Here is a 23,445-nt window from a genome sequence, read left to right on the forward strand (position 1 = left end):
GTTTCAGCCCCTCGGTTTCTCGCCCTCTGTTTCAGCCCCTCTGTTTCTCGCCCTCTGTTTCAGCCCCTCTATTTCAGCCCCTCTGTTTCAGCCCCTCTTTTTCAGCCCCTCGGTTTCTCGCCCTCTGTTCCAGCCCCTCTGTTTCTCGCCCTCTTTTTCAGCCCCTCTGTTTCTCGCCCTCTGTTTCAGCCCCTCTGTTTCTCGCCCTCTGTTTCAGCCCCTCTGTTTCAGCCCCTCTGTTTCAGCCCCTCTGTTTCAGCCCCTCTGTTTCTCGCCCCCTGTTTCAGCCCCTCTGATTCAGCCCCTCTGTTTCTCGCCCCCTGTTTCATCCCTCTGTTTCAGCCCCTCTGTTTCTCGCCCTCTGTTTCAACCCCTCGTTTTCTCGCCCTCTGTTTTAGCCCCTCTGTTTCTCGCCCCATGTTTCAGCCCCTCTGTTTCAGCCCCTCTGTTTCTCACCCTCTGTTTCAGCCCCTCGGTTTCTCGCCCTCTTTTTCAGCCCCTCTGTTTCAGCACCTCTGTTTCAGCCCCTCTGTTTCTCGCCCCCTGTTTAAGCCCCTCTGTTTCAGCCCCTCTGTTTCAGCCCCTCTGTTACAGCCCTTCTGTTTCTCGCCCTCTGTTTCAGCCCCTCTGTTTCTCGCCCCCTGTTTCAGCCCCTCTGTTTCAGCCCCTCTGTTTCAGCCCCTCTGTTTCAGCCCCTCTGTTTCTCGCCCTCTGTTTCAGCCCCTCTGTTTCAGCACCTCAGTTTCAGCCCCTCTGTTTCTCGGCCTCTGTTTCTCGCCCCCTGTTTCAGCCCCTCTGTTTCAGCCCCTCGGTTTCTCGCCCTCTGTTTCAGCCCCTCTGTTTCAGCCCCTCTGTTTCTCGCCCTCTGTTTCAGCCCCTCTGTTTCTCGCCCTCTGTTTCAGCCCCTCTGTTTCAGCACCTCAGTTTCAGCCCCTCTGTTTCTCGGCCTCTGTTTCTCGCCCCCTGTTTCAGCCCCTCTGTTTCAGCCCCTCGGTTTCTCGCCCTCTGTTTCAGCCCCTCTGTTTCAGCCCCTCTGTTTCTCGCCCTCTGTTTCAGCCCCTCTGTTTCTCGCCCTCTGTTTCAGCCCCTCTGTTTCTCACCCTCTGTTTCAGCCCCTCTGTTTCAGCCCCTCTGTTTCAGCCCCTCTGTTTCTCGCCCCCTGTTTCAGCCCCTCTGATTCAGCCCCTCTGTTTCTCGCCCCCTGTTTCATCCCTCTGTTTCAGCCCCTCTGTTTATCGCCCTCTGTTTCAACCCCTCGGTTTGTCGCCCTCTGTTTTAGCCCCTCTGTTTAAGCCCCTCTGTTTCAGCCCCTCTGTTTCAGCCCCTCTGTTTCAGCCCTTCTGTTTCTCGCCCTCTGTTTCAGCCCCTCTGTTTCAGCCCCTCTGTTTCTCGCCCCCTGTTTCAGCCCCTCTGTTTCAGCCCCTCTGTTTCAGCCCCTCAGTTTCAGCCCCTCTGTTTCTCGGCCTCTGTTTCTCGCCCCCTGTTTCAGCCGCTCTGATTCAGCCCCTCGGTTTCTCGCCCTCTGTTTCAGCCCTTCTGTTTCAGCCCCTCTGTTTCTCGCCCTCTGTTTCAGCCCCTCTGTTTCTCGCCCTCTGTTTCAGCCCCTCTGTTTCAACCCTTCTGTTTCAGCCCCTCTGTTTCAGCCCCTCTGTTTCAGCCCCTCTGTTTCTCGCCCTCTGTTTCAGCCCCTCTGTTTCTCGCCCCCTGTTTCAGCCCCTCTGTTTCAGCCCCTCGGTTTCTCGCCCTCTGTTTCAGCCCCTCTGTTTCTCGCCCTCTGTTTCTCGCCCTCTGTTTCAGCCCCTCTATTTCAGCCCCTCTGTTTCAGCCACTCTGTTTCAGCCCCTCGGTTTCTCGCCCTCTGTTTCAGCCCCTCTGTTTCTCGCCCTCTGTTTCAGCCTTTCTGTTTCAGCCCCTCGGTTTCTCGCCCTCTGTTTCTCGCCTTCTGTTTCAGCCCCTCTGTTTCAGCACCTCTGTTTCAGCCCCTCTTTTTCAGCCCCTCTGTTTCTCGCCCTCTTTTTCAGCCCCTCTGTTTCTCGCCCTCTGTTTCAGCCCCTCTGTTTCTCGCCCTCTGTTTCAGCCCCTCTGTTTCAACCCCTCTGTTTCAGCCCCTCTGTTTCAGCCCCTCTGTTTCTCGCCCCCTGTTTCAGCCCCTCTGATTCAGCCCCTCTGTTTCTCGCCCCCTGTTTCATCCCTCTGTTTCAGCCCCTCTGTTTCTCGCCCTCTGTTTCAGCCCCTCTGTTTGAGCCCCTCTGTTTCAGCACCTCTGTTTCTCGCCCTCTGTTTCAGCCCCTCGGTTTCTCGCCCTCTGTTTCAGCCCCTATGTTTCAGCCCCTCTGTTTCAGCCCCTCTGTTTCTCGCCCTCTGTTTCAGCCCCTCTGTTTCTCGCCCTCTGTTTCAGCCCCTCTGTTTCAGCCCCTCTGTTTCAGCCCCTCTGTTTCTCGCCCTCTGATTCAACCCCTCGGTTTCTCGCCCTCTGTTTTAGCGCCTCTGTTTCAGCCCCTCTGTTTCAGCCCCTCTGTTTCTCACCCTCTGTTTGAGCCCCTCGGTTTCTCGCCCTCTGTTTCAGCTCCTCTGTTTCAGCCCCTCTGTTTCACCCCTCGGTTTCACACCCTCTGTTTCAGCCCCACTGTATCAGCCCTTCTGTTTCTCGCCCTCTGTTTCAGCCCCTCTGTTTCAGCCCCTCTGTTTCTCGCTCTCTGTTTCTCGCCCCCTGTTTCAGCCCCTCTGTTTCAGCCCCTCTGTTTCAGCCCCTCTGTTTCAGCCCCTCTGTTTCTCGCCCCCTGTTTCAGCCCCTCTGTTTCAGCCCCTCTGTTTCAGCCCCTCTGTTTCTCGCCCTCTGTTTCAGCCCCTCTGTTTCTCGCCCACTGTTTCAGCCCCTCTGTTTCAGCCCCTATGTTTCTCGCCCTCTGTTTCAGCCCTTCTGTTTCTGGCCCTCTGTTTCTCGCCCTCAGTTTCAGCCCCTCTTTTTCAGCCACTCTGTTTCAGACCCTCGGTTTCTCGCCCTCTGTTTCAGCCCCTCTGTTTCTCGCCCTCTGTTTCAGCCCCTCTGTTTCAGCGCTTCTGTTTCAGCCACTCTGTTTCAGCCCCTCTGTTTCTCGCCCTCTGTTTCTCGCCTTCTGTTTCAGCCCCTCTGTTTCTCGCCCTCTGTTTCAGCCCCTCTGTTTCAGCCCCTCTGTTTCTCGCCCTCTGTTTCAGCCCCTCTGTTTCTCGCCCTCTGTTTCAGCCCCTCTGTTTGTCACCCTCTGTTTCAGCCCCTCTGTTTCAGCCCCTCTGTTTCTCGCCCTCTGTTTCAGCCCCTCGGATTCTCGCCCTCTGTTTCAGCCCCTCTGTTTCAGCCCCTCTGTTTCTCGCCCTCTGTTTCAGCCCTTCTGTTTCAGCCCCTCTGTTTCAGCCCCTCTTTTTCTCGCCCTCTCTTTCAGCCCCTCTGTTTCAGCCCCTCTGTTTCAGCCCCTATGTTTCAGCCCCTATTTTTCTCGCCCTCTGTTTCAGCCCCACTGTTTCAGCCCCTCTGTTTCTCGCCCTCTGTTTCAGCCCCTCTGTTTCAGCCCCTCTTTTTCTCGCCCTCTGTTTCAGCCCCTCTGTTTCAGCCCCTCTGTTTCAGCCCCTCTGTTTCTCGCCCTCTGTTTCAGCCCCTCGGTTTCTCGCCCTCTGTTTCAGCGCCTCTGTTTCAGCCCCTCTCTTTCAGCCCCTCTGTTTCAGCCCCTCTGTCTCTCGCCCTCTGTTTCAGCACCTCTGTTTCTCGCTCCCTGTTTCAGCCCCTCTGATTCAGCCCCTCTGTTTCTCGCCCCCTGTTTCAGCCCCTCTGTATCAGCCCCTCTGTTTCTCGCCCTCTGTTTCAACCCCTCGGTTTCTCGCCCTCTGTTTTAGCCCCTCTGTTTCAGCCCCTCTGTTTCAGCCCCTCTGTTTCAGCCCCTCTGTTTCTCACCCTCTGTTTCAGCCCCTCGGTTTCTCGCCCTCTGTTTCAGCCCCTCTGTTTCAGCCCCTCTGATTCAGCCCCTCTGTTTCTCGCCCCTGTTTCAACCCCTCTGTTTCAGCCCTTCTGTTTCTCGCCCTCTGTTTCAGCCCCTCTGTTTCAGCCCCTCTGTTTCTCGCCCCCTGTTTCAGCCCCTCTGTTTCAGCCCCTCTGTTTCAGCCCCTCTGTTTCAGCCCCTCTGTTTCTCGCCCTCTGTTTCAGCCCCTCTGTTTCTCGCCCCCTGTTTCAGCCCCTCTGTTTCAGCCCCTCTGTTTCTCGCCCTCTATTTCAGCCCCTCTGTTTCTCGCCCTCTGTTTCAGCCACTCTGTTTCAGCCCCTCGGTTTCTCGCCCTCTGTTTCAGCCCATCTGTTTCTCGCCCTCTGTTTCAGCCCCTCTATTTCAGCCCCTCTGTTTCAGCCCCTCTATTTCAGCCCCTCTGTTTCAGCCACTCTGTTTCAGCCCCTCGGTTTCTCGCCCTCTGTTTCAGCCCTTCTGTTTCTCGCCCTCTGTTTCAGCCCCTCTATTTCAGCCCCTCTGTTTCAGCCCCTCTTTTTCAGCCCCTCGGTTTCTCGCCCTCTGTTTCAGCCCCTCTGTTTCTCGCCCTCTTTTTCAGCCCCTCTGTTTCTCGCCCTCTGTTTCAGCCGCTCTGTTTCTCGCCCTCTGTTTCAGCCCCTCGGTTTCTCGCCCTCTTTTTCAGCCCCTCTGTTTCAGCACCTCTGTTTCAGCCCCTCTGTTTCTCGCCCCCTGTTTAAGCCCCTCTGTTTCAGCCCCTCTGTTTCAGCCCCTCTGTTACAGCCCTTCTGTTTCTCGCCCTCTGTTTCAGCCCCTCTGTTTCTCGCCCCCTGTTTCAGCCCCTCTGTTTCAGCCCCTCTGTTTCAGCCCCTCTGTTTCAGCCCCTCTGTTTCTCGCCCTCTGTTTCAGCCCCTCTGTTTCAGCACCTCAGTTTCAGCCCCTCTGTTTCTCGGCCTCTGTTTCTCGCCCCCTGTTTCAGCCCCTCTGTTTCAGCCCCTCGGTTTCTCGCCCTCTGTTTCAGCCCCTCTGTTTCAGCCCCTCTGTTTCTCGCCCTCTGTTTCAGCCCCTCTGTTTCTCGCCCTCTGTTTCAGCCCCTCTGTTTCTCACCCTCTGTTTCAGCCCCTCTGTTTCAGCCCCTCTGTTTCAGCCCCTCTGTTTCAGCCCCTCTGTTTCTCGCCCCCTGTTTCAGCCCCTCTGATTCAGCCCCTCTGTTTCTCGCCCCCTGTTTCATCCCTCTGTTTCAGCCCCTCTGTTTATCGCCCTCTGTTTCAACCCCTCGGTTTGTCGCCCTCTGTTTTAGCCCCTCTGTTTAAGCCCCTCTGTTTCAGCCCCTCTGTTTCAGCCCCTCTGTTTCAGCCCTTCTGTTTCTCGCCCTCTGTTTCAGCCCCTCTGTTTCAGCCCCTCTGTTTCTCGCCCCCTGTTTCAGCCCCTCTGTTTCAGCCCCTCTGTTTCAGCCCCTCAGTTTCAGCCCCTCTGTTTCTCGGCCTCTGTTTCTCGCCCCCTGTTTCAGCCGCTCTGTTTCAGCCCCTCGGTTTCTCGCCCTCTGTTTCAGCCCTTCTGTTTCAGCCCCTCTGTTTCTCGCCCTCTGTTTCAGCCCCTCTGTTTCTCGCCCTCTGTTTCAGCCCCTCTGTTTCAACCCTTCTGTTTCAGCCCCTCTGTTTCAGCCCCTCTGTTTCAGCCCCTCTGTTTCTCGCCCTCTGTTTCAGCCCCTCTGTTTCTCGCCCCCTGTTTCAGCCCCTCTGTTTCAGCCCCTCGGTTTCTCGCCCTCTGTTTCAGCCCCTCTGTTTCTCGCCCTCTGTTTCTCGCCCTCTGTTTCAGCCCCTCTATTTCAGCCCCTCTGTTTCAGCCACTCTGTTTCAGCCCCTCGGTTTCTCGCCCTCTGTTTCAGCCCCTCTGTTTCTCGCCCTCTGTTTCAGCCTTTCTGTTTCAGCCCCTCGGTTTCTCGCCCTCTGTTTCTCGCCTTCTGTTTCAGCCCCTCTGTTTCAGCACCTCTGTTTCAGCCCCTCTTTTTCAGCCCCTCTGTTTCTCGCCCTCTTTTTCAGCCCCTCTGTTTCTCGCCCTCTGTTTCAGCCCCTCTGTTTCTCGCCCTCTGTTTCAGCCCCTCTGTTTCAGCCCCTCTGTTTCAGCCCCTCTGTTTCAGCCCCTCTGTTTCTCGCCCCCTGTTTCAGCCCCTCTGATTCAGCCCCTCTGTTTCTCGCCCCCTGTTTCATCCCTCTGTTTCAGCCCCTCTGTTTCTCGCCCTCTGTTTCAGCCCCTCTGTTTGAGCCCCTCTGTTTCAGCACCTCTGTTTCTCGCCCTCTGTTTCAGCCCCTCGGTTTCTCGCCCTCTGTTTCAGCCCCTATGTTTCAGCCCCTCTGTTTCAGCCCCTCTGTTTCTCGCCCTCTGTTTCAGCCCCTCTGTTTCTCGCCCTCTGTTTCAGCCCCTCTGTTTCAGCCCCTCTGTTTCAGCCCCTCTGTTTCTCGCCCTCTGATTCAACCCCTCGGTTTCTCGCCCTCTGTTTTAGCGCCTCTGTTTCAGCCCCTCTGTTTCAGCCCCTCTGTTTCTCACCCTCTGTTTGAGCCCCTCGGTTTCTCGCCCTCTGTTTCAGCTCCTCTGTTTCAGCCCCTCTGTTTCACCCCTCGGTTTCACACCCTCTGTTTCAGCCCCACTGTTTCAGCCCTTCTGTTTCTCGCCCTCTGTTTCAGCCCCTCTGTTTCAGCCCCTCTGTTTCTCGCCCTCTGTTTCTCGCCCCCTGTTTCAGCCCCTCTGTTTCAGCCCCTCTGTTTCAGCCCCTCTGTTTCAGCCCCTCTGTTTCTCGCCCCCTGTTTCAGCCCCTCTGTTTCAGCCCCTCTGTTTCAGCCCCTCTGTTTCTCGCCCTCTGTTTCAGCCCCTCTGTTTCAGCCCCTCTGTTTCTCGCCCCCTGTTTCAGCCCCTCTGATTCAGCCCCTCTGTTTCTCGCCCCCTGTTTCATCCCTCTGTTTCAGCCCCTCTGTTTCTCGCCCTCTGTTTCAGCCCCTCTGTTTGAGCCCCTCTGTTTCAGCACCTCTGTTTCTCGCCCTCTGTTTCAGCCCCTCGGTTTCTCGCCCTCTGTTTCAGCCCCTATGTTTCAGCCCCTCTGTTTCAGCCCCTCTGTTTCTCGCCCTCTGTTTCAGCCCCTCTGTTTCTCGCCCTCTGTTTCAGCCCCTCTGTTTCTCGCCCACTGTTTCAGCCCCTCTGTTTCAGCCCCTATGTTTCTCGCCCTCTGTTTCAGCCCTTCTGTTTCTGGCCCTCTGTTTCTCGCCCTCAGTTTCAGCCCCTCTTTTTCAGCCACTCTGTTTCAGACCCTCGGTTTCTCGCCCTCTGTTTCAGCCCCTCTGTTTCTCGCCCTCTGTTTCAGCCCCTCTGTTTCAGCGCTTCTGTTTCAGCCACTCTGTTTCAGCCCCTCTGTTTCTCGCCCTCTGTTTCTCGCCTTCTGTTTCAGCCCCTCTGTTTCTCGCCCTCTGTTTCAGCCCCTCTGTTTCAGCCCCTCTGTTTCTCGCCCTCTGTTTCAGCCCCTCTGTTTCTCGCCCTCTGTTTCAGCCCCTCTGTTTGTCACCCTCTGTTTCAGCCCCTCTGTTTCAGCCCCTCTGTTTCTCGCCCTCTGTTTCAGCCCCTCGGATTCTCGCCCTCTGTTTCAGCCCCTCTGTTTCAGCCCCTCTGTTTCTCGCCCTCTGTTTCAGCCCTTCTGTTTCAGCCCCTCTGTTTCAGCCCCTCTTTTTCTCGCCCTCTCTTTCAGCCCCTCTGTTTCAGCCCCTCTGTTTCAGCCCCTATGTTTCAGCCCCTATTTTTCTCGCCCTCTGTTTCAGCCCCACTGTTTCAGCCCCTCTGTTTCTCGCCCTCTGTTTCAGCCCCTCTGTTTCAGCCCCTCTTTTTCTCGCCCTCTGTTTCAGCCCCTCTGTTTCAGCCCCTCTGTTTCAGCCCCTCTGTTTCTCGCCCTCTGTTTCAGCCCCTCGGTTTCTCGCCCTCTGTTTCAGCGCCTCTGTTTCAGCCCCTCTCTTTCAGCCCCTCTGTTTCAGCCCCTCTGTCTCTCGCCCTCTGTTTCAGCACCTCTGTTTCTCGCTCCCTGTTTCAGCCCCTCTGATTCAGCCCCTCTGTTTCTCGCCCCCTGTTTCAGCCCCTCTGTATCAGCCCCTCTGTTTCTCGCCCTCTGTTTCAACCCCTCGGTTTCTCGCCCTCTGTTTTAGCCCCTCTGTTTCAGCCCCTCTGTTTCAGCCCCTCTGTTTCAGCCCCTCTGTTTCTCACCCTCTGTTTCAGCCCCTCGGTTTCTCGCCCTCTGTTTCAGCCCCTCTGTTTCAGCCCCTCTGATTCAGCCCCTCTGTTTCTCGCCCCTGTTTCAGCCCCTCTGTTTCAGCCCCTCTGTTTCAGCCCCTCTGTTTCTCGCCCCCTGTTTCAGCCCCTCTGATTCAGCCCCTCTGTTTCTCGCCCCCTGTTTCATCCCTCTGTTTCAGCCCCTCTGTTTCTCGCCCTCTGTTTCAGCCCCTCTGTTTGAGCCCCTCTGTTTCAGCACCTCTGTTTCTCGCCCTCTGTTTCAGCCCCTCGGTTTCTCGCCCTCTGTTTCAGCCCCTATGTTTCAGCCCCTCTGTTTCAGCCCCTCTGTTTCTCGCCCTCTGTTTCAGCCCCTCTGTTTCTCGCCCTCTGTTTCAGCCCCTCTGTTTCAGCCCCTCTGTTTCAGCCCCTCTGTTTCTCGCCCTCTGATTCAACCCCTCGGTTTCTCGCCCTCTGTTTTAGCGCCTCTGTTTCAGCCCCTCTGTTTCAGCCCCTCTGTTTCTCACCCTCTGTTTGAGCCCCTCGGTTTCTCGCCCTCTGTTTCAGCTCCTCTGTTTCAGCCCCTCTGTTTCACCCCTCGGTTTCACACCCTCTGTTTCAGCCCCACTGTATCAGCCCTTCTGTTTCTCGCCCTCTGTTTCAGCCCCTCTGTTTCAGCCCCTCTGTTTCTCGCTCTCTGTTTCTCGCCCCCTGTTTCAGCCCCTCTGTTTCAGCCCCTCTGTTTCAGCCCCTCTGTTTCAGCCCCTCTGTTTCTCGCCCCCTGTTTCAGCCCCTCTGTTTCAGCCCCTCTGTTTCAGCCCCTCTGTTTCTCGCCCTCTGTTTCAGCCCCTCTGTTTCTCGCCCACTGTTTCAGCCCCTCTGTTTCAGCCCCTATGTTTCTCGCCCTCTGTTTCAGCCCTTCTGTTTCTGGCCCTCTGTTTCTCGCCCTCAGTTTCAGCCCCTCTTTTTCAGCCACTCTGTTTCAGACCCTCGGTTTCTCGCCCTCTGTTTCAGCCCCTCTGTTTCTCGCCCTCTGTTTCAGCCCCTCTGTTTCAGCGCTTCTGTTTCAGCCACTCTGTTTCAGCCCCTCTGTTTCTCGCCCTCTGTTTCTCGCCTTCTGTTTCAGCCCCTCTGTTTCTCGCCCTCTGTTTCAGCCCCTCTGTTTCAGCCCCTCTGTTTCTCGCCCTCTGTTTCAGCCCCTCTGTTTCTCGCCCTCTGTTTCAGCCCCTCTGTTTGTCACCCTCTGTTTCAGCCCCTCTGTTTCAACCCCTCTGTTTCTCGCCCTCTGTTTCAGCCCCTCGGATTCTCGCCCTCTGTTTCAGCCCCTCTGTTTCAGCCCCTCTGTTTCTCGCCCTCTGTTTCAGCCCTTCTGTTTCAGCCCCTCTGTTTCAGCCCCTCTTTTTCTCGCCCTCTCTTTCAGCCCCTCTGTTTCAGCCCCTCTGTTTCAGCCCCTATGTTTCAGCCCCTATTTTTCTCGCCCTCTGTTTCAGCCCCACTGTTTCAGCCCCTCTGTTTCTCGCCCTCTGTTTCAGCCCCTCTGTTTCAGCCCCTCTTTTTCTCGCCCTCTGTTTCAGCCCCTCTGTTTCAGCCCCTCTGTTTCAGCCCCTCTGTTTCTCGCCCTCTGTTTCAGCCCCTCGGTTTCTCGCCCTCTGTTTCAGCGCCTCTGTTTCAGCCCCTCTCTTTCAGCCCCTCTGTTTCAGCCCCTCTGTCTCTCGCCCTCTGTTTCAGCACCTCTGTTTCTCGCTCCCTGTTTCAGCCCCTCTGATTCAGCCCCTCTGTTTCTCGCCCCCTGTTTCAGCCCCTCTGTATCAGCCCCTCTGTTTCTCGCCCTCTGTTTCAACCCCTCGGTTTCTCGCCCTCTGTTTTAGCCCCTCTGTTTCAGCCCCTCTGTTTCAGCCCCTCTGTTTCAGCCCCTCTGTTTCTCACCCTCTGTTTCAGCCCCTCGGTTTCTCGCCCTCTGTTTCAGCCCCTCTGTTTCAGCCCCTCTGATTCAGCCCCTCTGTTTCTCGCCCCTGTTTCAACCCCTCTGTTTCAGCCCTTCTGTTTCTCGCCCTCTGTTTCAGCCCCTCTGTTTCAGCCCCTCTGTTTCTCGCCCCCTGTTTCAGCCCCTCTGTTTCAGCCCCTCTGTTTCAGCCCCTCTGTTTCAGCCCCTCTGTTTCTCGCCCTCTGTTTCAGCCCCTCTGTTTCTCGCCCCCTGTTTCAGCCCCTCTGTTTCAGCCCCTCTGTTTCTCGCCCTCTATTTCAGCCCCTCTGTTTCTCGCCCTCTGTTTCAGCCACTCTGTTTCAGCCCCTCGGTTTCTCGCCCTCTGTTTCAGCCCATCTGTTTCTCGCCCTCTGTTTCAGCCCCTCTATTTCAGCCCCTCTGTTTCAGCCCCTCTATTTCAGCCCCTCTGTTTCAGCCACTCTGTTTCAGCCCCTCGGTTTCTCGCCCTCTGTTTCAGCCCTTCTGTTTCTCGCCCTCTGTTTCAGCCCCTCTATTTCAGCCCCTCTGTTTCAGCCCCTCTTTTTCAGCCCCTCGGTTTCTCGCCCTCTGTTTCAGCCCCTCTGTTTCTCGCCCTCTTTTTCAGCCCCTCTGTTTCTCGCCCTCTGTTTCAGCCGCTCTGTTTCTCGCCCTCTGTTTCAGCCCCTCGGTTTCTCGCCCTCTTTTTCAGCCCCTCTGTTTCAGCACCTCTGTTTCAGCCCCTCTGTTTCTCGCCCCCTGTTTAAGCCCCTCTGTTTCAGCCCCTCTGTTTCAGCCCCTCTGTTACAGCCCTTCTGTTTCTCGCCCTCTGTTTCAGCCCCTCTGTTTCTCGCCCCCTGTTTCAGCCCCTCTGTTTCAGCCCCTCTGTTTCAGCCCCTCTGTTTCTCGCCCTCTGTTTCAGCCCCTCTGTTTCAGCACCTCAGTTTCAGCCCCTCTGTTTCTCGGCCTCTGTTTCTCGCCCCCTGTTTCAGCCCCTCTGTTTCAGCCCCTCGGTTTCTCGCCCTCTGTTTCAGCCCCTCTGTTTCAGCCCCTCTGTTTCTCGCCCTCTGTTTCAGCCCCTCTGTTTCTCGCCCTCTGTTTCAGCCCCTCTGTTTCTCACCCTCTGTTTCAGCCCCTCTGTTTCAGCCCCTCTGTTTCAGCCCCTCTGTTTCAGCCCCTCTGTTTCTCGCCCCCTGTTTCAGCCCCTCTGATTCAGCCCCTCTGTTTCTCGCCCCCTGTTTCATCCCTCTGTTTCAGCCCCTCTGTTTATCGCCCTCTGTTTCAACCCCTCGGTTTGTCGCCCTCTGTTTTAGCCCCTCTGTTTAAGCCCCTCTGTTTCAGCCCCTCTGTTTCAGCCCCTCTGTTTCAGCCCTTCTGTTTCTCGCCCTCTGTTTCAGCCCCTCTGTTTCAGCCCCTCTGTTTCTCGCCCCCTGTTTCAGCCCCTCTGTTTCAGCCCCTCTGTTTCAGCCCCTCAGTTTCAGCCCCTCTGTTTCTCGGCCTCTGTTTCTCGCCCCCTGTTTCAGCCGCTCTGTTTCAGCCCCTCGGTTTCTCGCCCTCTGTTTCAGCCCTTCTGTTTCAGCCCCTCTGTTTCTCGCCCTCTGTTTCAGCCCCTCTGTTTCTCGCCCTCTGTTTCAGCCCCTCTGTTTCAACCCTTCTGTTTCAGCCCCTCTGTTTCAGCCCCTCTGTTTCAGCCCCTCTGTTTCTCGCCCTCTGTTTCAGCCCCTCTGTTTCTCGCCCCCTGTTTCAGCCCCTCTGTTTCAGCCCCTCGGTTTCTCGCCCTCTGTTTCAGCCCCTCTGTTTCTCGCCCTCTGTTTCTCGCCCTCTGTTTCAGCCCCTCTATTTCAGCCCCTCTGTTTCAGCCACTCTGTTTCAGCCCCTCGGTTTCTCGCCCTCTGTTTCAGCCCCTCTGTTTCTCGCCCTCTGTTTCAGCCTTTCTGTTTCAGCCCCTCGGTTTCTCGCCCTCTGTTTCTCGCCTTCTGTTTCAGCCCCTCTGTTTCAGCACCTCTGTTTCAGCCCCTCTTTTTCAGCCCCTCTGTTTCTCGCCCTCTTTTTCAGCCCCTCTGTTTCTCGCCCTCTGTTTCAGCCCCTCTGTTTCTCGCCCTCTGTTTCAGCCCCTCTGTTTCAGCCCCTCTGTTTCAGCCCCTCTGTTTCAGCCCCTCTGTTTCTCGCCCCCTGTTTCAGCCCCTCTGATTCAGCCCCTCTGTTTCTCGCCCCCTGTTTCATCCCTCTGTTTCAGCCCCTCTGTTTCTCGCCCTCTGTTTCAGCCCCTCTGTTTGAGCCCCTCTGTTTCAGCACCTCTGTTTCTCGCCCTCTGTTTCAGCCCCTCGGTTTCTCGCCCTCTGTTTCAGCCCCTATGTTTCAGCCCCTCTGTTTCAGCCCCTCTGTTTCTCGCCCTCTGTTTCAGCCCCTCTGTTTCTCGCCCTCTGTTTCAGCCCCTCTGTTTCAGCCCCTCTGTTTCAGCCCCTCTGTTTCTCGCCCTCTGATTCAACCCCTCGGTTTCTCGCCCTCTGTTTTAGCGCCTCTGTTTCAGCCCCTCTGTTTCAGCCCCTCTGTTTCTCACCCTCTGTTTGAGCCCCTCGGTTTCTCGCCCTCTGTTTCAGCTCCTCTGTTTCAGCCCCTCTGTTTCACCCCTCGGTTTCACACCCTCTGTTTCAGCCCCACTGTATCAGCCCTTCTGTTTCTCGCCCTCTGTTTCAGCCCCTCTGTTTCAGCCCCTCTGTTTCTCGCCCTCTGTTTCTCGCCCCCTGTTTCAGCCCCTCTGTTTCAGCCCCTCTGTTTCAGCCCCTCTGTTTCAGCCCCTCTGTTTCTCGCCCCCTGTTTCAGCCCCTCTGTTTCAGCCCCTCTGTTTCAGCCCCTCTGTTTCTCGCCCTCTGTTTCAGCCCCTCTGTTTCTCGCCCACTGTTTCAGCCCCTCTGTTTCAGCCCCTATGTTTCTCGCCCTCTGTTTCAGCCCTTCTGTTTCTGGCCCTCTGTTTCTCGCCCTCAGTTTCAGCCCCTCTTTTTCAGCCACTCTGTTTCAGACCCTCGGTTTCTCGCCCTCTGTTTCAGCCCCTCTGTTTCTCGCCCTCTGTTTCAGCCCCTCTGTTTCAGCGCTTCTGTTTCAGCCACTCTGTTTCAGCCCCTCTGTTTCTCGCCCTCTGTTTCTCGCCTTCTGTTTCAGCCCCTCTGTTTCTCGCCCTCTGTTTCAGCCCCTCTGTTTCAGCCCCTCTGTTTCTCGCCCTCTGTTTCAGCCCCTCTGTTTCTCGCCCTCTGTTTCAGCCCCTCTGTTTGTCACCCTCTGTTTCAGCCCCTCTGTTTCAGCCCCTCTGTTTCTCGCCCTCTGTTTCAGCCCCTCGGATTCTCGCCCTCTGTTTCAGCCCCTCTGTTTCAGCCCCTCTGTTTCTCGCCCTCTGTTTCAGCCCTTCTGTTTCAGCCCCTCTGTTTCAGCCCCTCTTTTTCTCGCCCTCTCTTTCAGCCCCTCTGTTTCAGCCCCTCTGTTTCAGCCCCTATGTTTCAGCCCCTATTTTTCTCGCCCTCTGTTTCAGCCCCACTGTTTCAGCCCCTCTGTTTCTCGCCCTCTGTTTCAGCCCCTCTGTTTCAGCCCCTCTTTTTCTCGCCCTCTGTTTCAGCCCCTCTGTTTCAGCCCCTCTGTTTCAGCCCCTCTGTTTCTCGCCCTCTGTTTCAGCCCCTCGGTTTCTCGCCCTCTGTTTCAGCGCCTCTGTTTCAGCCCCTCTCTTTCAGCCCCTCTGTTTCAGCCCCTCTGTCTCTCGCCCTCTGTTTCAGCACCTCTGTTTCTCGCTCCCTGTTTCAGCCCCTCTGATTCAGCCCCTCTGTTTCTCGCCCCCTGTTTCAGCCCCTCTGTATCAGCCCCTCTGTTTCTCGCCCTCTGTTTCAACCCCTCGGTTTCTCGCCCTCTGTTTTAGCCCCTCTGTTTCAGCCCCTCTGTTTCAGCCCCTCTGTTTCAGCCCCTCTGTTTCTCACCCTCTGTTTCAGCCCCTCGGTTTCTCGCCCTCTGTTTCAGCCCCTCTGTTTCAGCCCCTCTGATTCAGCCCCTCTGTTTCTCGCCCCTGTTTCAACCCCTCTGTTTCAGCCCTTCTGTTTCTCGCCCTCTGTTTCAGCCCCTCTGTTTCAGCCCCTCTGTTTCTCGCCCCCTGTTTCAGCCCCTCTGTTTCAGCCCCTCTGTTTCAGCCCCTCTGTTTCAGCCCCTCTGTTTCTCGCCCTCTGTTTCAGCCCCTCTGTTTCTCGCCCCCTGTTTCAGCCCCTCTGTTTCAGCCCCTCTGTTTCTCGCCCTCTATTTCAGCCCCTCTGTTTCTCGCCCTCTGTTTCAGCCACTCTGTTTCAGCCCCTCGGTTTCTCGCCCTCTGTTTCAGCCCATCTGTTTCTCGCCCTCTGTTTCAGCCCCTCTATTTCAGCCCCTCTGTTTCAGCCCCTCTATTTCAGCCCCTCTGTTTCAGCCACTCTGTTTCAGCCCCTCGGTTTCTCGCCCTCTGTTTCAGCCCTTCTGTTTCTCGCCCTCTGTTTCAGCCCCTCTATTTCAGCCCCTCTGTTTCAGCCCCTCTTTTTCAGCCCCTCGGTTTCTCGCCCTCTGTTTCAGCCCCTCTGTTTCTCGCCCTCTTTTTCAGCCCCTCTGTTTCTCGCCCTCTGTTTCAGCCGCTCTGTTTCTCGCCCTCTGTTTCAGCCCCTCTGTTTCAGCCCCTCTGTTTCAGCCCCTCTGTTTCAGCCCCTCTGTTTCTCGCCCCCTGTTTCAGCCCCTCTGATTCAGCCCCTCTGTTTCTCGCCCCCTGTTTCATCCCTCTGTTTCAGCCCCTCTGTTTCTCGCCCTCTGTTTCAACCCCTCGGTTTCTCGCCCTCTGTTTTAGCCCCTCTGTTTAAGCCCCTCTGTTTCAGCCCCTCTGTTTCAGCACCTCTGTTTCTCACCCTCTGTTTCAGCCCCTCGGTTTCTCGCCCTCTTTTTCAGCCCCTCTGTTTCAGCACCTCTGTTTCAGCCCCTCTGTTTCTCGCCCCCTGTTTCAGCCCCTCTGTTTCAGCCCCTCTGTTTCCGCCCCTCTGTTTCAGCCCTTCTGTTTCTCGCCCTCTGTTTCAGCCCCTCTGTTTCTCGCCCCCTGTTTCAGCCCCTCTGTTTCAGCCCCTCTGTTTCAGCCCCTCTGTTTCAGCCCTTCTGTTTCTCGCCCTCTGTTTCAGCCCCTCTGTTTCAGCCCCTCTGTTTCTCGCACCCTGTTTCAGCCCCTCTGTTTCAGCCCCTCTGTTTCAGCCCCTCAGTTTCAGCCCCTCTGTTTCTCGGCCTCTGTTTCTCGCCCCCTGTTTCAGCCCCTCTGTTTCAGCCCCTCTGTTTCTAGCCCTCTGTTTCAGCCCCTCTGTTTCAGCCCCTCTGTTTCTCGCCCTCTGTTTCTCGTTCCCTGTTTCAGCCCCTCTGTTTCAGCCCCTCGGTTTCTCGCCCTCTGTTTCAGCCCCTCTGTTTCAGCCCCTCTGTTTCTCGCCCTCTGTTTCAGCCCCTCTGTTTCTCGCCCTCTGTTTCAGCCCCTCTGTTTCAGCCCCTCTGTTTCAGCCCCTCTGTTCAGCCCCTCGGTTTCTCGCCCTCTGTTTCAGCCCCTCGGTTTCTCGCCCTCTGTTTCAGCGCCTCTGTTTCAGCCCCTCTCTTTCAGCCCCTCTGTTTCAGCCCCTCTGTCTCTCGCCCTCTGTTTCAGCACCTCTGTTTCTCGCTCCCTGTTTCAGCCCCTCTGATTCAGCCCCTCTGTTTCTCGCCCCCTGTTTCAGCCCCTCTGTTTCAGCCCCTCTGTTTCTCACCCTCTGTTTCAGCCCCTCGGTTTCTCGCCCTCTGTTTCAGCCCCTCTGTTTCAGCCCCTCTGATTCAGCCCCAATGTTTCTCGCCCCTGTTTCAACCCCTCTGTTTCAGCCCTTCTGTTTCTCGCCCTCTGTTTCAGCCCCTCTGTTTCAGCCCCTCTGTTTCTCGCCCCCTGTTTCAGCCCCTCTGTTTCAGCCCCTCTGTTTCAGCCCCTCTGTTTCAGCCCCTCTGTTTCTCGCCCTCTGTTTCAGCCCCTCTGTTTCTCGCCCCCTGTTTCAGCCCCTCTGTTTCAGCCCCTCTGTTTCTCGCCCTCTGTTTCAGCCCCTCTGTTTCTCGCCCTCTGTTTCTCGCCCTCTGTTTCAGCCCCTCTATTTCAGCCCCTCTGCTTCAGCCACTCGGTTTCAGCCCCTCGGTTTCTCGCCCTCTGTTTCAGCCCCTCTGTTTCTCGCCCTCTGTTTCAGCCCCTCTGTTTCAGCCCCTCTGTTTCTCGCCCTCTGTTTCAGCCCCTCTGTTTCAGCCCCTCTGATTCAGCCCCTCTGTTTCTCGCCCCTGTTTCAACCACTCTGTTTCAGCCCTTCTGTTTCTCGCCCTCTGTTTCAGCCCCTCTGTTTCAGCCCCTCTGTTTCTCGCCCCCTGTTTCAGCCCCTCTGATTCAGCCCCTCTGTTTCTCGCCCCCTGTTTCATCCCTCTGTTTCAGCCCCTCTGTTTCTCGCCCTCTGTTTCAACCCCTCGGTTTCTCGCCCTCTGTTTTAGCCCCTCTGTTTCTCGCCCCATGTTTCAGCCCCTCTGTTTCAGCCCCTCTGTTTCTCACCCTCTGTTTCAGCCCCTCGGTTTCTCGCCCTCTTTTTCAGCCCCTCTGTTTCAGCACCTCTGTTTCAGCCCCTCTGTTTCTCGCCCCCTGTTTAAGCCCCTCTGTTTCAGCCCCTCTGTTTCAGCCCCTCTGATTCAGCCCTTCTGTTTCTCGCCCTCTGTTTCAGCCCCTCTGTTTCTCGCCCCCTGTTTCAGCCCCTCTGTTTCAGCCCCTCTGTTTCAGCCCCTCTGTTTCAGCCCCTCTGTTTCTCGCCCTCTGTTTCAGCCCCTCTGTTTCAGCCCCTCAGTTTCAGCCCCTCTGTTTCTCGGCCTCTGTTTCTCGCCCCCTGTTTCAGCCCCTCTGTTTCAGCCCCTCGGTTTCTCGCCCTCTGTTTCAGCCCCTCTGTTTCAGCCCCTCTGTTTCTCGCCCTCTGTTTCAGCCCCTCTGTTTCTCGCCCTCTGTTTCAGCCCCTCTGTTTCTCGCCCTCTGTTTCAGCCCCTCTATTTCAGCCCCTCTGTTTCAGCCCCTCTTTTTCAGCCCCTCGGTTTCTCGCCCTCTGTTTCAGCCCCTCTGTTTCTCGCCCTCTTTTTCAGCCCCTCTGTTTCTCGCCCTCTGTTTCAGCCCCTCTGTTTCTCGCCCTCTGTTTCAGCCCCTCTGTTTCAGCCCCTCTGTTTCAGCCCCTCTGTTTCAGCCCCTCTGTTTCTCGCCCCCTGTTTCAGCCCCTCTGATTCAGCCCCTCTGTTTCTCGCCCCCTGTTTCATCCCTCTGTTTCAGCCCCTCTGTTTCTCGCCCTCTGTTTCAACCCCTCGGTTTCTCGCCCTCTGTTTTAGCCCCTCTGTTTAAGCCCCTCTGTTTCAGCCCCTCTGTTTCAGCCCCTCTGTTTCAGCCCTTCTGTTTCTCGCCCTCTGTTTCAGCCCCTCTGTTTCAGCCCTTCTGTTTCTCGCCCCCTGTTTCAGCCCCTCTGTTTCAGCCCCTCTGTTTCAGCCCCTCAGTTTCAGCCCCTCTGTTTCTCGGCCTCTGTTTCTCGCCCCCTGTTTCAGCCGCTCTGTTTCAGCCCCTCGGTTTCTCGCCCTCTGTTTCAGCCCCTCTGTTTCAGCCCCTCTGTTTCTCGCCCTCTGTTTCAGCCCCTCTGTTTCTCGCCCTCTGTTTCAGCCCCTCTGTTTCAACCCTTCTGTTTCAGCCCCTCTGTTTCAGCCCCTCTGTTTCAGCCCCTCTGTTTCAGCCCCTCTGTTTCAGCCCCTCTGTTTCTCGCCCCCTGTTTCAGCCCCTCTGTTTCAGCCCCTCGGTTTCTCGCCCTCTGTTTCAGCCCCTCTGTTTCTCGCCCTCTGTTTCTCGCCCTCTGTTTCAGCCCCTCTATTTCAGCCCCTCTATTTCAGCCACTCTGTTTCAGCCCCTCGGTTTCTCGCCCTCTGTTTCAGCCCCTCTGTTTCTCGCCCTCTGTTTCAGCCCCTCTGTTTCAGCCCCTCTGTTTCTCGCCCTCTGTTTCTCGCCTTCTGTTTCAGCCCCTCTGTTTCAGCACCTCTGTTTCAGCCCCTCTTTTTCAGCCCCTCTGTTTCTCGCCCTCTTTTTCAGCCCCTCTGTTTCTCGCCCTCTGTTTCAGCCCCTCTGTTTCTCGCCCTCTGTTTCAGCCCCTCTGTTTCAGCCCCTCTGTTTCAGCCCCTCTGTTTCAGCCCCTCTGTTTCTCGCCCCCTGTTTCAGCCCCTCTGATTCAGCCCCTCTGTTTCTCGCCCCCTGTTTCATCCCTCTGTTTCAGCCCCTCTGTTTCTCGCCCTCTGTTTCAGCCCCTCTGTTTGAGCCCCTCTGTTTCAGCACCTCTGTTTCTCGCCCTCTGTTTCAGCCCCTCGGTTTCTCGCCCTCTGTTTCAGCCCCTATGTTTCAGCCCCTCTGTTTCAGCCCCTCTGTTTCTCGCCCTCTGTTTCAGCCCCTCTGTTTCTCGCCCTCTGTTTCAGCCCCTCTGTTTCAGCCCCTCTGTTTCAGCCCCTCTGTTTCTCGCCCTCTGATTCAACCCCTCGGTTTCTCGCCCTCTGTTTTAGCGCCTCTGTTTCAGCCCCTCTGTTTCAGCCCCTCTGTTTCTCACCCTCTGTTTGAGCCCCTCGGTTTCTCGCCCTCTGTTTCAGCTCCTCTGTTTCAGCCCCTCTGTTTCACCCCTCGGTTTCACACCCTCTGTTTCAGCCCCACTGTTTCAGCCCTTCTGTTTCTCGCCCTCTGTTTCAGCCCCTCTGTTTCAGCCCCTCTGTTTCTAGCCCTCTGTTTCAGCCCCTCTGTTTCAGCCCCTCTGTTTCTCGCCCCCTGTTTCAGCCCCTCTGTTTCAGCCCCTCTGTTTCAGCCCCTCTGTTTTAGCCCCTCTGTTTCTCGCCCTCTGTTTCAGCCCCTCTGTTTCTCGCCCCCTGTTTCAGCCCCTCTGTTTCAGCCCCTCTGTTTCTCGCCCTCTGTTTCAGCCCCTCTGTTTCTCGCCCTCTGTTTCTCGCCCTCTGTTTCAGCCCCTCTATTTCAGCCCCTCTGTTTCAGCCACTCTGTTTCAGCCCCTCGGTTTCTCGCCCTCTGTTTCAGCCCCTCTGTTTCTCGCCCTCTGTTTCAGCCCCTCTGTTTCAGCCCCTCTGTTTCTCGCCCTCTGTTTCAGCCCCTCTGTTTCAGCCCCTCTGATTCAGCCCCTCTGTTTCTCGCCCCTGTTTCAACCCCTCTGTTTCAGCCCTTCTGTTTCTCGCCCTCTGTTTCAGCCCCTCTGTTTCAGCCCCTTTGATTTTCGCCCCCTGTTTCAGCCCCTCTGTTTCAGCCCCTCTGTTTCAGCCCCTCTGTTTCAGCCCCTCTGTTTCTCGCCCTCTGTTTCAGCCCCTCTGTTTCTCGCCCCCTGTTTCAGCCCCTCTGTTTCAGCCCCTCTGTTTCTCGCCCTCTGTTTCAGCCCCTCTGTTTCTCACCCTCTGTTTCTCGCCCTCTGTTTCAGCCCCTCTATTTCAGCCCCTCTGTTTCAGCCACTCTGTTTCAGCCCCTCGGTTTCTCGCCCTCTGTTTCAGCCCCTCTGTTTCTCGCCCTCTGTTTCAGCCCCTCTGTTTCAGCCCCTCTGTTTCTCGCCCTCTGTTTCTCGCCTTCTGTTTCAGCCCCTCTGTTTCAGCACCTCTGTTTCAGCCCCTCTGTTTCAGCCCCTCTGTTTCAGCCCCTCTGTTTCAGCACCTCTGTTTCTCGCCCTCTGTTTCAGCCCCTCGGTTTCTCGCCCTCTGTTTCAGCCCCTATGTTTCAGCCCCTCTGTTTCAGCCCCTCTGTTTCTCGTCCTCTGTTTCAGCCCCTCTGTTTCTCGCCCTCTGTTTCAGCCCCTCTGTTTCAGCCCCTCTGTTTCAGCCCCTCTGTTTCTCGCCCTCTGATTCAACCCCTCGGTTTCTCGCCCTCTGTTTTAGCGCCTCTGTTTCAGCCCCTCTGTTTCAGCCCCTCTGTTTCTCACCCTCTGTTTGAGCCCCTCGGTTTCTCGCCCTCTGTTTCAGCTCCTCTGTTTCAGCCCCTCTGTTTCACCCCTCGGTTTCACACCCTCTGTTTCAGCCCCACTGTTTCAGCCCTTCTGTTTCTCGCCCTCTGTTTCAGCCCCTCTGTTTCAGCCCCTCTGTTTCTCGCCCTCTGTTTCTCGCCCCCTGTTTCAGCCCCTCTGTTTCAGCCCCTCTGTTTCAGCCCCTCTGTTTCAGCCCCTCTGTTTCTCGCCCCCTGTTTCAGCCCCTCTGTTTCAGCCCCTCTGTTTCAGCCCCTCTGTTTCTCGCCCTCTGTTTCAGCCCCTCTGTTTCTCGCCCACTGTTTCAGCCCCTCTGTTTCAGCCCCTATGTTTCTCGCCCTCTGTTTCAGCCCTTCTGTTTCTGGCCCTCTGTTTCTCGCCCTCAGTTTCAGCCCCTCTGTTTCAGCCACTCTGTTTCAGACCCTCGGTTTCTCGCCCTCTGTTTCAGCCCCTCTGTTTCTCGCCCTCTGTTTCAGCCCCTCTGTTTCAGCGCTTCTGTTTCAGCCACTCTGTTTCAGCCCCTCTGTTTCTCGCCCTCTGTTTCTCGCCTTCTGTTTCAGCCCCTCTGTTTCTCGCCCTCTGTTTCAGCCCCTCTGTTTCAGCCCCTCTGTTTCTCGCCCTCTGTTTCAGCCCCTCTGTTTCTCGCCCTCTGTTTCAGCCCCTCTGTTTGTCACCCTCTGTTTCAGCCCCTCTGTTTCAGCCCCTCTGTTTCTCGCCCTCTGTTTCAGCCCCTCGGATTCTCGCCCTCTGTTTCAGCCCCTCTGTTTCAGCCCCTCTGTTTCTCGCCCTCTGTTTCAGCCCTTCTGTTTCAGCCCCTCTGTTTCAGCCCCTCTTTTTCTCGCCCTCTCTTTCAGCCCCTCTGTTTCAGCCCCTCTGTTTCAGCCCCTATGTTACAGCCCCTATTTTTCTCGCCCTCTGTTTCAGCCCCACTGTTTCAGCCCCTCTGTTTCTCGCCCTCTGTTTCAGCCCCTCTGTTTCAGCCCCTCTTTTTCTCGCCCTCTGTTTCAGCCCCTCTGTTTCAGCCCCTCTGTTTCAGCCCCTCTGTTTCTCGCCCTCTGTTTCAGCCCCTCGGTTTCTCGCCCTCTGTTTCAGCGCCTCTGTTTCAGCCCCTCTCTTTCAGCCCCTCTGTTTCAGCCCCTCTGTCTCTCGCCCTCTGTTTCAGCACCTCTGTTTCTCGCTCCCTGTTTCAGCCCCTCTGATTCAGCCCCTCTGTTTCTCGCCCCCTGTTTCAGCCCCTCTGTATCAGCCCCTCTGTTTCTCGCCCTCTGTTTCAACCCCTCGGTTTCTCGCCCTCTGTTTTAGCCCCTCTGTTTCAGCCCCTCTGTTTCAGCCCCTCTGTTTCAGCCCCTCTGTTTCTCACCCTCTGTTTCAGCCCCTCGGTTTCTCGCCCTCTGTTTCAGCCCCTCTGTTTCAGCCCCTCTGATTCAGCCCCTCTGTTTCTCGCCCCTGTTTCAACCCCTCTGTTTCAGCCCTTCTGTTTCTCGCCCTCTGTTTCAGCCCCTCTGTTTCAGCCCCTCTGTTTCTCGCCCCCTGTTTCAGCCCCTCTGTTTCAGCCCCTCTGTTTCAGCCCCTCTGTTTCTCGCCCTCTGTTTCAGCCCCTCTGTTTCTCGCCCCCTGTTTCAGCCCCTCTGTTTCAGCCCCTCTGTTTCTCGCCCTCTATTTCAGCCCCTCTGTTTCTCGCCCTCTGTTTCTCGCCCTCTGTTTCAGCCCCTCTATTTCAGCCCCTCTGTTTCAGCCACTCTGTTTCAGCCCCTCGGTTTCTCGCCCTCTGTTTCAGCCCATCTGTTTCTCGCCCTCTGTTTCAGCCCCTCTATTTCAGCCCCTCTGTTTCAGCCCCTCTATTTCAGCCCCTCTGTTTCAGCCACTCTGTTTCAGCCCCTCGGTTTCTCGCCCTCTGTTTCAGCCCCTCTGTTTCTCGCCCTCTGTTTCAGCCCCTCTATTTCAGCCCCTCTGTTTCAGCCCCTCTTTTTCAGCCCCTCGGTTTCTCGCCCTCTGTTTCAGCCCCTCTGTTTCTCGCCCTCTTTTTCAGCCCCTCTGTTTCTCGCCCTCTGTTTCAGCCCCTCTGTTTCTCGCCCTCTGTTTCAGCCCCTCTGTTTCAGCCCCTCTGTTTCAGCCCCTCTGTTTCAGCCCCTCGGTTTCTCGCCCTCTGTTTCAGCCCCTCTGTTTCTCGCCCTCTTTTTCAGCCCCTCTGTTTCTCGCCCTCAGTTTCAGCCCCTCTGTTTCTCGCCCTCTGTTTCAGCCCCTCTGTTTCAGCCCCTCTGTTTCAGCCCCTCTGATTCAGCCCCTCTGTTTCTCGCCCCCTGTTTCATCCCTCTGTTTCAGCCCCTCTGTTTCTCGCCCTCTGTTTCAACCCCTCGGTTTCTCGCCCTCTGTTTTAGCCCCTCTGTTTAAGCCCCTCTGTTTCAGCCCCTCTGTTTCAGCCCCTCTGTTTCTCACCCTCTGTTTCAGCCCCTCGGTTTCTCGCCCTCTTTTTCAGCCCCTCTGTTTCAGCACCTCTGTTTCAGCCCCTCTGTTTCTCGCCCCCTGTTTCAGCCCCTCTGTTTCAGCCCCTCTGTTTCAGCCCCTCTGTTTCAGCCCTTCTGTTTCTCGCCCTCTGTTTCAGCCCCTCTGTTTCTCGCCCCCTGTTTCAGCCCCTCTGTTTCAGCCCCTCTGTTTCAGCCCCTCTGTTTCAGCCCTTCTGTTTCTCGCCCTCTGTTTCAGCCCCTCTGTTTCAGCCCCTCTGTTTCTCGCCCCCTGTTTCAGCCCCTCTGTTTCAGCCCCTCTGTTTCAGCCCCTCAGTTTCAGCCCCTCTGTTTCTCGGCCTCTGTTTCTCGCCCCCTGTTTCAGCCCCTCTGTTTCAGCCCCTCTGTTTCTAGCCCTCTGTTTCAGCCCCTCTGTTTCTCACCCTCTGTTTCAGCCCCTCGGTTTCTCGCCCTCTGTTTCAGCCCCTCTGTTTCAGCCCCTCTGATTCAGCCCCTCTGTTTCTCGCCCCTGTTTCAACCCCTCTGTTTCAGCCCTTCTGTTTCTCGCCCTCTGTTTCAGCCCCTCTGTTTCAGCCCCTTTGATTTTCGCCCCCTGTTTCAGCCCCTCTGTTTCAGCCCCTCTGTTTCAGCCCCTCTGTTTCAGCCCCTCTGTTTCTCGCCCTCTGTTTCAGCCCCTCTGTTTCTCGCCCCCTGTTTCAGCCCCTCTGTTTCAGCCCCTCTGTTTCTCGCCCTCTGTTTCAGCCCCTCTGTTTCTCACCCTCTGTTTCTCGCCCTCTGTTTCAGCCCCTCTATTTCAGCCCCTCTGTTTCAGCCAC

The sequence above is a fragment of the Chiloscyllium punctatum genome, chromosome 35 (genome assembly GCF_047496795.1).
Source record: "Chiloscyllium punctatum isolate Juve2018m chromosome 35, sChiPun1.3, whole genome shotgun sequence".
NCBI classification, from domain to species: domain Eukaryota; kingdom Metazoa; phylum Chordata; class Chondrichthyes; order Orectolobiformes; family Hemiscylliidae; genus Chiloscyllium; species Chiloscyllium punctatum.